The 12,132-nt window shown below is 40.4% G+C and overlaps 1 protein-coding gene across 3 annotated transcripts in view; it reads left to right on the plus strand.

Moving 5' to 3' along the window:
* The window catches only part of LOC122563198 (TBC1 domain family member 22B), a 314,506-nt gene that overhangs the window by 88,415 nt on the left and 213,959 nt on the right, over nucleotides 1-12,132 (plus strand). The gene's annotated exons all lie outside the window — the stretch shown is intronic.

Genomic DNA, 12,132 nt, shown 5'->3' on the forward strand with positions numbered 1-12,132 from the left:
TGAGTGCTGTGGTACATCACAAATGGTTAGTAGGCAGGTGCAGCAAGTGTTTAGGAAGGTAAATGAAATGCTGTTTTTTATTGTAAAGAAAGCAGAATATATTATGAGTGAAGTTTGACAACAGATGTCTAAGACCTTGATTAGACCACATCTGGAGTACTGTATAAAGTTTTGGTGGTTTAAAAGCATTAGAAACAGTTTAAAAAAAAAAAGGGTCAGTTAAGTTGTTCCTGGGATGAAAGTTTTTCTTATGAAAAGTAGTTAAATAGTTGGGGCCTATATCTATTGGATTTGGAAGAATGAAAAGTGAACCTATTGAAATATGAAGCCATAGGGGGTTTCTGGTTCGATCACAGCTGGAGCATTGTGTGCCGTATTGGTGGCTGTACCGTAGGAAGAATATGATTGCACTAGAGGGAATGCAGAGGAAATTCACCAGGACGTTGACTGAAATGGAGCACTTAGGTACGAAGGGAGGTTTCATCATCTGAGGGCTTTTTTTGGAGCAGACAATGCTGAGAAGGGATTTGATAAAGGTGTAAAAATAAAAAAAACTGTGGATGCTGTAAATCAGAAACAAAACCGGAAGTCGCTGGAAAAGCTCAGTAGGACTGGCAGCAACTGTGAATAGAATTTTTTTTTTGAGGTGTGTAAGATTATGGGGGTCATGGACAGTGCAAATAGGAAGCACTTGTACCCTTGAAGGATCAGAGTCAAGGGTGCATAATTTTAATGTGAAAGGCAGAAGATTTAAGGATTTTCTTTCACCTAGAGGGTGATGGGACTCTGGAATGCACTGCCTGGAGGGTAGTTGAGGTGGGAAACCTCACAACTTTAAAAAGTACTTGCATGAACATTTGAAAAGATATAATATTCAAGGCAATCTACCAAGTACTGGAAAGTAGGACTAGTATAGATTTAGAGTAAGGTTTTTTTTGCAGGTGCAGACTTGTTAGGCTAAAGGGTGTCTTCTGTATTGTATGATTCTGAGAGTTGAGGGGGATCTTGGGAGGATGTTTTGCTGTTCGTGGGGTGGTGGGGTGGACCAGCTCTGATCTTTCTGTATGACCGAGCAGACTCAATGGGCTAAATGGCCTGTCCCACCACCTGAGGTCTTACATGTACCATCAATATGTACTATTGCAGCAACAATCAAATCTGTAATTTGAAGGGCACTGGGGCACTAGCTTCTGCAAATTTCCCACACTTGCACACCATTCAGATTTGGAAATGAGGAATTTCCCACCTTCTTGAGGACAACTAGAAATGGTAATACGTGCAGTTGTTGCCACTGATAACCACATGAATGAATTGAAAAAGAATCATAACATAATCCTGTGCAATTGCTTAAAAATATGCAAGAATCCTAAACAAAAGCTTCAAAACCTGGACTGTACAACTTTCTTGCTTTAAAGAAAACCTGCACCTATCAATTGCTGTCTTAGACTGAGAGTTTATTCTGGCTGAAAACATTTTAGCTGTCTGTGGAGTAAAAAGGATATGCAGTTAACAGTAGGGCCCTGAACAGTGTTGCTGAACAAAGAGACCTAGGGATGTAGATGGATTGCACCTTAAAAGTGGAGTTGCAGGCAGACAGGTGGTGAAAAAGGCATATGGCACACTTGCTATCATTGGTCATAATATTAAATAAAGGAGTTGGGATGTCATGTTGCAGCTGTATAGGACATTGGTGCGGCCATTTTTGGAACACTGCATACAATTCTGGTTGTGTCCTTTTCAAGGAAAGAAGTTGTTAAACTTGAGAAGATGCAGAAAAGATTTACAAGGGTACCATAGATTTTTTTTCTGGATGGTTGAAGAAAATGTCTTGTTTTATCCTTGTCCATTTTTACTAATTGTGCTGTGGTAGTTTTCTTTGCATGCTATGATCTTCACCAATTTCTGTTCAATATTTTGTCCTTTTTGGTATCTATCACTCTTCGTAGGTTTGCATACATTCAATTGAAAACTGAAATTACTACTTTTTTTTGAGAAGCTTAATTGATAATACATTTTTCTACTGTTGAAACAGTGATTTTTCTAAAATACTGCTTAAGAAACTGCTTTTACATTTGGACACTAGAGGTCATTGTGGATACAGCTCCATGCCATTAAATAGTATCTTGCAGGCAAAAACATTTGTGGTCATTATAATCATCTATCAGGCCACATTTTAAAATCTGACATCTAGCCTTGAGTCAGCATGAGTCAATGCCTTCAACAGCAAAAATCGATAAAAATAAAAAGGAAATAAAATAAGTAAATTATTTATCAACTGTTTTAAGGCTGTTTTAATTTTTTTTGTTGACTTAACCTATTATTTTTAACTTTTAGCAACAAAGTGATGAGAAAATTAGATGAAAATGGGGCTCAAAAAGAGTATAAGTTGAGAAAATTGTTCACATTCAGTTTTACTTTGATACGCTTAACTTCAAAAAAAATGAGATGAGAATTGCAGAATTAGGCTAGATTGATAGTTAACATTGGGAGATCAATGAATGAACTTAATGCTTCATATTTATTCATGTTTGGATTAGAAATTTCAGGATGTCAGTGATTGAGCTTCAGAGTTTCATAGAATCGTAAAGTTCTACAGTGTGGAAGCAGGCCATTTGGCCCTTCGAGCAGTCTGCTTGACGAGCATCTGATACATATTTTCCACCTTAACCATGGTTTCTGTGGTTAACACTGTATGCATATTGAAGGTGATATCCCTTGTGTTATGCTCCACCTTCAGTATTTATTGGAACAAATTGTCCAGTTGTCTTTGGTGGCATTGGAATACTATCAATTTTTCACCATCCTAAAGTAGATCTGTTATTACTGTTTGTGTTTTTAGGCAAGCAATGAGAAAAATAAAAATGTCCATGTACAGAGTCTGTTTAAAAATTCTATTAACCCCATTAGCAAACAAAGCTGAACAGCTTTTCCTGATATAGTAATTACTCTCTGATTAAAGCAACATTGTTAATGTTGAAGAACTAAAAGGTAGCATATACCCCTGAAAGTCATGACATTATTACATTGTTCTTGCACAGGCATTGATGATGACCTAAGATAGGAGTGCTCCACAAATGATGGGAATGCTGTGGGACTCTGGGTAGGAGAGCAGAAGGCAAAAAACTCACTCTTTATTTCACAGAAGAGAATATTTAGGACAAAATTTATTCTGTGAAGAGAACATTGTCATTTTAACTAAAGTCTAGAAGAATGCTATTTTATTTCAGGAAGTAGTATCCTTTTTGAGACAATGTTTTGAGAGATCTGGTCTAGACAAGTTGTTTATGTTTTCCCTGTTTAAGCAAGAAAACAAGTTCTGAGATCTTTGCATTCCAGTAAACTGCATGAATAAGCATATCTGCTGCCATTACCTTTCTTGATAAGTTGTACATCTCCTGTCATATGAAAGAACAAATGTTCCTGGTGGAAGTCCCTCCCAAATATTTAAGTTATTTTGAATTACAAAAACTTAATAGAAACATGGAAACATAAAAGGTAGGGGTTAGAGAAGAACATTTGACTCAATATGATCATGGCCTATTCATTCAGCTCAGACATATTCCTCTCCTCATATCCCTTGGCTCCTCTTGTAGCTAGAAAACACTTGATATTAACTTTGATTATTACTGTATTTTTAAACTGAATGATTTATTATCCGTTTGTCAGTTACAAATACAAGCATTGTACAGTATTTCAATTTGTTTAATAATTTCCTTGAATCTGACCATTGCTGACAGGCCAGCATTTCCTTAATTGCCCTTCAGCTGAGTGGCTTACTAGGCCATTTCAGACATAGTTGAGTCAAGCACATTAATGTGGGTCTGGGTAACTTGAAAGCCTAACCAGGTAAGAACAGCAGACTTAATTCCCAGAAGGACATCTCGTGAACCAAATTTGTATTTAATATGCTGAATGGCCATCATTATTGCAAATAGCTTTCAATTTCAGGTGTTTTTATTATTGAATTTAAATTGCATCAGCTACCCCTGTGGGATTTGTCCCAAGAACTGAATGTCACTGTTCCCTGATTGTATACTTGTTTTTTTCCAGAAGAGAAATGTCCAAAAGAACCTAACTCTGGTGTTAAAATTGATTCCCATGGGAATACATCATTCACTATCAGGCATTTCAATTAAAGAGAGAGAATTAGGATGATGTGTGAGGAATTATTGTAAAACTAGTTACAAAATTAGTTAAAACTAGTTCTGCCATGTTCAGTGTATGTTTGGTAGCTTGCAAAGTATGTATATAAAATTAACCTCAGTTGCTAGAAAAAGCAGAGTCTCTTGGGATGATTGAGGGAATTACCCAATTATCATTTCTGAACATGAATAGTAGTCTTACTATAAACAGACGACATTTACGCTGCTTAACTTTATATCCTGTTGTAAATCCTCCCTAACACCAGTTCATGGCTGACACTTTGTCATTGCTTGATCAAAATTGTGAGATTTATTTTGTAATAGTATTAGGAACACTCATCATATAAGCTGCAGCAATTTGAGAAGAAGGCAGGGTAAATGGACTTCAGCTGTGGATCAGCCAGCATTAAATGGATTGTGGAACACATTGAATGGTCTGAATGACTGAGGTGTGCAGTATGATTCCCTCAAGGTGCTAGGTCTGTGAGTGTGGTATGCAATATACACATCTTGATGCATTCACCTCAACAAAACCAATGCTGTTATGATTTGGAGATGCCGGTGTTGGACTGGGGTGTACAAAGTTAAAAATCACACAACACCAGGTTATAGTCCAACAGCTTTTGGAGCGCCACTCCTTCATCATGTGATTGTGGAGGGGACAAATCTAAGGCACAGAATTTATAGCAAAAATTTACAGTGTGATGGAACTGAAATTATACATTGAAAAATACACTGATTGTCTGTTGAGTCTTTCATTGTTCGAATACCATAATAGTTATGAGCAGTCTATAATGTTGGTTTCGTGGCATGACTCAAATCTGTGACTAGTTGTGTGAAACAAGGGTCAAAACATTTTGATAAAAAGGTTTTGTCTTGTACATAACAAGACAATGTGCAAGAATATCAATTCAAGGTAGAAATCAATATTTATGCAACATATTGTATAAGATGGAAGTGCCGATTTGATTGGCAATTAACTCCAGTAGAGGTATTCTTGAAGAGGATGCACAAAATTATGAATGATAGTTAACTGCAGAGATTTGTTTAAAAATAGTTTTAAAACAATAAAGAATACTTAACATTTAATCATTTCATCTTAATCTGGCATAATATTAGAGGGAGGTGAATGGCCAGTAACATTATGGCTGTGCAGTTAATCGAGGTACCCAGGTAATGAACCTAGGTTCGATTGCCACCATAGCAGCTGGTGCAATTTAAATTCAATAAAAATCTGTAATTAAGCATCTAATAATGACCATGAATTTATTGTCAGTTGGTGGATAAACCTATTTGGTTTCTGCTGAGCCTAAATATCTCCTTTTGTAACTGAATCTTGGGCTTCCTGAGGGAGACTTCAGTCAGTCCGGATTGGGAATAGCATTTCCAACACCACCACACGGAGCACGGGGAGCCCCTCAGGGCTATTTGCTTAGTCCACTGCTATTCACCCTGCTGATACACTACTGTGCAACGATGCACTGGTCAAATCGCATCAAGTTCACTGATGATATAACTGTAGTGGGTCTCGTCAGCATGAATGACAAGTCAGCGTACAGAGACGAGATGCAGCAGCTAATGGACTGGTACAGAGCCAACAACCTGTCTCTGAACATGGACAAGATGAAAGAGAAGGTTGTTCACTTCAGGAGGGCACGGAGTGACCACTCTCTGCTGGACATCGACAGCTCCCCCATGGAGATTGTGAAGAGCACCAAATTTCTTGGCATGCACCTGGCAGAGAATCTCACCTGGACCTTCAACACCAGTTCCATAGCCAAGCAAGTTCAGCAGCACCTCTATTTTCTGTGCAGGCTGAGGAAAGCCCACCTCTCATCGCACCCCCATCCTCATCACACTCCACAGAGGATTCATTAAGAGTACTCTGAGCTTATGCATTCACTGCCTAGTTCAGGAATTGCACCATCTAGGATCATAAGACCTTGCAACAGATGGTGAGGACAACTGAGAAGATCGTTGGAGTCTTTCTTCCCTCCATTACAGACATTTACTCCACACGCTGCTTCCAAACATTAAGAGCCCACACACCCCTCACTCAAACTGTTCTGCTATGTGACAGAAGATACCAGAACATTTGGTGTCTCAAGGCCAGACTGTGCAACAGTTTCTTCCCCCAAGCCAACAGGCTCCTTAACACAGTATAATTAGACTCTTTCCCATCTGAAATTCTTTGCATGACTTTGAATTACTGCTAGAAAAATGTCTATTATTTATCGTTCTTTTATTACACTGTAACTTGCTTGTTTTGCACTTATGCACTTTATGCCTTATATGAGTGTGTAGTTTGTGCTGTCCATGTAGCACCCTCAGTCCTGGAAAAATGCTGTCCAGTTTTTACTGTATCAGTTACATACAGTAGAAATGACAAATAAAAATCAACTCTACAGTACTCTTGACTCTAATGTCCTTTAGAGGGGGAAGCTGTCATCCTTACCTAGTCTGGTCTACATGTGACTCCAGACCCACACCAGTGTGGTTGACTCTTAACTGCCCTCTGGGCAATTAGGGATGCACAATAAATGCTGAACTATCCAGCGATGCCTTCATTCAGTGAACGAATTCTAAAAAATTAAGTGTCTCAGCCAGTATTAATTCAACTATATTGCTGAAAATGACTATAGGACATTTGATCATCCAAAGAAAGATTTTTCTAAACGTATTAGCGGTTTTGCTTCAGGTCCATTTCAGCTTTGCCTCTGCTGCAAATTAAACTTCAAGCCTGCTAATGTAGGGACCTGCATCAGATTATATAAGTAAGTGTTGTGTCATCAGTCAAAAAGCCAGCCTTTAGAATTATAATCAATAAGAGTTCTAGCAGTGACAAGCAAAGGTTACCAAAGTAGTCGATGCCTTAATGAGAACAGTGTGAGTTAACATGTTTCAAAATCTTCTCCAGTCTGGAAGATCAGTTTGACACACAGATGAAGCAGCATCACAAGAGAAAAAGATGTACAGTGTGCTTGAAACAAAATAGTTCTGTTGAACTTTCTGCCAGAATGAGTTCCAACAACTACAGCACGATTATCTTGACAGGGTCAACTTGTGTATGAGTCGATGTCATTAAACACCTTGAGAGAGTTCCTGCACCAAGGTTGAAATATTCAATTTATGTTTTTTAATGACTCTTTTGATCAATTGGTGAATCAGTTCTGTTTTCATGTAAGCATTTGACAATTCATTTCAGTTCCTTAGCAAATGTGCAAGTTTTTGTGAAGTAATTTCTTGTGCATTTGAAATTGTTAAATTAAACTCTAAAACTGGAGCTGTCTGCAATTGTACTCTGCTTAAGCTGTTTAGAGACAGTTAAAAGGACCAAAGCGCATTTTATCTCAGATGCTGAAAATGTGTGCTTTGAAGCAAAAGAATGTGGCAGAAACAATTGCTGAAACATATTATTTTGCAAGAGCCTATTTCTTGCATATAGTGTATTCCACTGAGGACTCCCTAATCGTACAGAATTTTGTACGTTTTAGATAATCATCCTGTTGTGTCCTGTGTCATTGCCTCCAAGTTTTAAAGAAAAGTCTTTCTGAAATGTGCAGTGTCAACGGATAAAAATCTGTTTTCACACAAGAATATTTTTTTGTGAGGAGGTGGAAGGGAAGAATTGGAATTGCAAGGTTAATTTACTGAATAATTCTCCACAAACCTTTGCAAAAGATAGGTAAATTTATATATAATAGTGCTGGTTCCACCTTGGATTTTGTATATCACTAAGGTAATTGTCAATCATTTTGTTCTAAGTGCATTTATTGGTACCTTTTAGTTTAAATTGATACATTATTGCTTCTTTCATCTGTGTACCAGAGGATGCAGCCCTTTGGATTCTAACTTTTTTTTGTATGTTAAATTTAGAAAATATTAAAAACATATCTTTGTTTGGATCTTTCAGAAATTCTGATGCATTTACTATACAATTATTGCCTTGAAAGCTGAAGTATCTGGAACACTTGTTGAGATATTCCACAACTCTAAATTAGAGTTGGAGACTTTGGAGGGTTCTAACTTACCTTTACATTTAGTAAAGAAAATTTAGAGACTTAAAGCTGCTTCAACTCCTCGCTCACTGTCAAACTGACCTCCTACTCAGTTTCACTGACATTCCACTCCAATATCCTATTACTCCTTCCACTCCCAAGCTGATCTGACTAGCCCCCAACCCAACTCCTCACTCATCCACCCTGCCTACCCAGCCATTCTGTCCTCTTATTTAGCTCATCCACTCTACAGAGCCCCCCAATCCCCATAACCATTTAGCTAATTTACATTCATTCATTAACATACTGGAAAACTATTAAATGTTGCATAGCTGTTCAGTGTGTTAGTCAATGAATTTAACAGAATATGGCAATTACAGCTATACAAAGTGGGCATTATCATCCTGTACTGTGAGGATTAGTTGGATTGAAGATAAGCTATGCATTTCTGAGTCCACCAGGTTTGGAGGTTGAGCTTGGAAATGTAGGGTTCGGATGCACAATTTAAAGGTAAGTGCAAGTGCAGCAATTCACAATAATACTTGTTGCTGTCTGAAGGTTTGGACCAATTTGGTATTGTTTGTGTGGCCCTTTTTTCACACAGCTAAGATTCATTTCTAGTTTACTTATTTCTTTTCCTGACCTTGGATGGAACGTATTTACTTATTATTGACATTACTATGTTCCTGATGAAGGGCTTTTGCCTGAAATGTCGATTTTCCTGCTTCTCTGATGCTGCCTGGCTGGCTGTGCTTTTCCAGAACCACACTCTTGGCTCTAATCTCCAGTATCTGCAGTACTATGGACTATCTTCTGTGCACATGGGCGAGACTCTCGGATGGTTTGTTGCCTCCTGGGTGCCAGGGTCAGAGACGTCTCGGACCGTGTCTTCAGAATCCTTAAGGGGGAGGGTGTGCAGCCAGAAGTCGTGGTGCACGTTGGCACCAACGACATAGGTAGGAAAAGGGGTGGGGAGGTCATTCAGGAGCTCAGGGAGTTAGGCTGGAAGCTAAAAGCTAGGACGGACAGAGTCGTCATCTCTGGGTTGTTGCCGGTGCCATGTGACAGTGAGGCAAGGGATAGGGAGAGAGTGCAGTTGAACACTTGGCTGCAAGGATGGTGTAGGAGGGAGGGCTTCAGGTATTTGGACAATTGGACTGCATTCTGGGGAAGGTGGGACCTGTACAAGCAGGACGGGTTGCACCTGAACCAGAAGGGCACCAATATCCTGGGAGGTAGGTTTGCTAGCACTCTTCGGGGGGATTTAAACTAATTTGGCAGGGGGATGGGATCCGGACTTGTAGTCCAGCAAGTAGGTTAGCTGTTTGTCAGGATGTCCAAGAATGTAGGGAGGCTGTGGAGAAGGTAGCACTGACGGGGAATACTTGCGGACACAGAGATGGGTTCAAGTGTGTATACTTTAACGCAAGGAGTATCAGAAATAAAGTGGGTGAACTTAAGGCATGGATCGGTACCTGGGACTATGATGTTGTGGCCATCACGGAAATGTGGATAGAAGAGGGACAGGAATGGTTGTTGGAGGTTCCTGGTTACAGATGTTTCAGTAAGATTAGGGAGGGTGGTAAAAAAGGAGAGGGGTTGGCATTGCTAGTTAGAAATGGTATAACGGCTGCAGAAAGGCAGTTAGAGGGGGATCTGCCTTTGGAGGTAGTATGGGCTGAAGTCAGAAATAGGAAAGGAGCAGTCACCTTGTTGGGTGTTTACTATAGGCCCCCCATAGCAGCAGAGATGTGGAGAAACAGATTGGGAAACAGCTTTTGGAAAGGTGCAGAAGCCACAGGGTAGTAGTCACGGGTGATTTCAACTTCCCAAATATTGATTGGAAGCTCTTTAGATCAAGTAGATTGGATGGGGCGGTGTTTGTGCAGTGTGTCCAGGAAGCTTTACTAACTCAGTATGTAGATTGTCCGACCAGAGGGGAGGCCATATTGGATTTGGTACTTGGTAACGAACCGGGACAAGTGATGGGCTTGTTAGTGGGTGAACATTTTGGTGATGGTGACCACAATTCTGTGACTTTCAGCTTGGTTATGGAGAGAGATAGGTGCGTGCAACAGGGTAGGTTTTACAATTGGGGGAAGGGTAAATACGATGCTGTAAGACAGGATCTGAGGAGCATAAGTTGGGAGCATAGGCTGTCAGGGAAGGATGTCGTGGAAATGTGGAACTTTTTCAAGGAACAGATACGACGTGTCCTTGATATGTATGTACCTGTCAGGCAGGAAAGAGATGGTCGTGTGAGGGAACCTTAGTTGACGAGGGAGGTTGAATGTCTTGTAAAGAGGAAGAAGGAGGCTTACATAAGGTTGAGGAAACAAGGTTCAGACAGAGCTTTGGAGGGATACAGGATAGCCAGAAGGGAGCTGAAGAAAGGGATTAGGAGAGCTAAGAGAGGGCATGAAAAATCTTTGGTGGATAGGATCAAGGATAACCCCAAGGCATTTTATGCGTATGTGAGAAACATGAGAATGACGAGAACGAGGGTAGGTCTGATCAAGGACAATAGTGGGAGACTGTGTATTGAGTCGGAAGAGATAGGAGAAGTCTTGAATGAGTACTTTTCTTCAGTATTTACAAACGAGAGGGACCGTATTGTTGAAGAGGAGAATGTGAAACGGACTGGTAAGCTAGAAGAGATACTTGTTAGGAAGGAAGCTGTGTTGGACATTTTGAACAATTTGAGGATAGACAAGTCCCTGGGGCCTGACGTGATATATCCTAGAATTATGTGGGAAGCAAGAGAGGAAATTGCAGAACCGTTGGCAATGATCTTTTCGTCTTCACTGTCAACGGGGGTGGTACCAGAGGACTGGAGAGTGGCGAATGTTGTGCCCCTGTTCAAAAAAAGGAATAGGGATAACCCCGGGAATTACAGGCCAGTTAGTCTTACTTCGGTGGTAGGCAAAGTAATGGAAAGGGTACTGAGGGATAGGATTTATGAGTATCTGGAAAGACACTGCTTGATTAGGGACAGCCAGCACGGATTTGTGAAGGGTAGGTCTTGCCTTACATGTCTTATTGAATTCTTTGAGGAGGTAACCAAGCATGTGGATGAGGGTAGAGCAGTGGATGTAGTGTACATGGACTTTAGTAAGGCATTTGATAAGGTTTCCCATGGTAGGCTTATGCGGAAAGTCAGGAGGCATGGGATAGAGGGAAATTTGGCCAGTTGGATAGAAAACTGGCTAACCGGTCGAAGTCAGAGAGTGGTGGGAGATGGTAAATATTCAGCCTGGAGCCCAGTTACGAGTGGAGTTCCGCAGGGATCAGTTCTGGGTCCTCTGCTGTTTGTAATTTTTATTAGTGACTTGGAAGAGGGAGTCGAAGGGTGGGTCAGTAAATTTGCAGACGATACGAAGATTGGTGGAGTTGCGGATAGTGAGGAGGGCTGTTGTCGGCTGCAAAGGGACTTAGATATGATGCAGAGCTGGGCTGAGGAATGGCAGATGGAGTTCAACCCTGTCAAGTGTGAGGTTGTCCATTTTGGAAGGACAAATAAAAATGCGGAATACAGGGTTAACGGAAGGGTTCTTAGTAAGGTGGAGGAACAGAGGGATCTTGGGGTCTATGTTCATAGATCTTTGAAAGTTGCCACTCAGGCGGATAGAGCTTGTAAGAAGGCCTATGGTGTATTAGTGTTCATTAGCAGAGGGATTGAATTCAAGAGTCGTGAAGTGATGTTGCAGCTGTACAGGACCTTGGTTAGGCCACATTTGGAGTGCAGTTCTGGTCGCCTCACTTTAGGAAAGATGTGGAAGCTTTGGAGAGGGTGCAGAGAAGATTTACCAGGATGTTGCCTGGAATGGAGAATAGGTCGTACAAGTATAGGTTGAGAGTGCTAGGCCTTTTCTCATTGGAACGGCGAAGGAAGAGGGGTGACTTGATAGAGGTTTATAAAATGATCAGAGGAATAGACAGAGTAGACAGTCAGAAACTTTTTCCCCGGGTACAACAGAGTGTTACAAGGGGAC

The sequence above is a fragment of the Chiloscyllium plagiosum genome, unplaced genomic scaffold (genome assembly GCF_037043375.1).
Source record: "Chiloscyllium plagiosum isolate Xiang-an unplaced genomic scaffold, Cpla_swu_hap1 HiC_scaffold_26, whole genome shotgun sequence".
Taxonomy (NCBI): Eukaryota; Metazoa; Chordata; class Chondrichthyes; order Orectolobiformes; family Hemiscylliidae; genus Chiloscyllium; species Chiloscyllium plagiosum.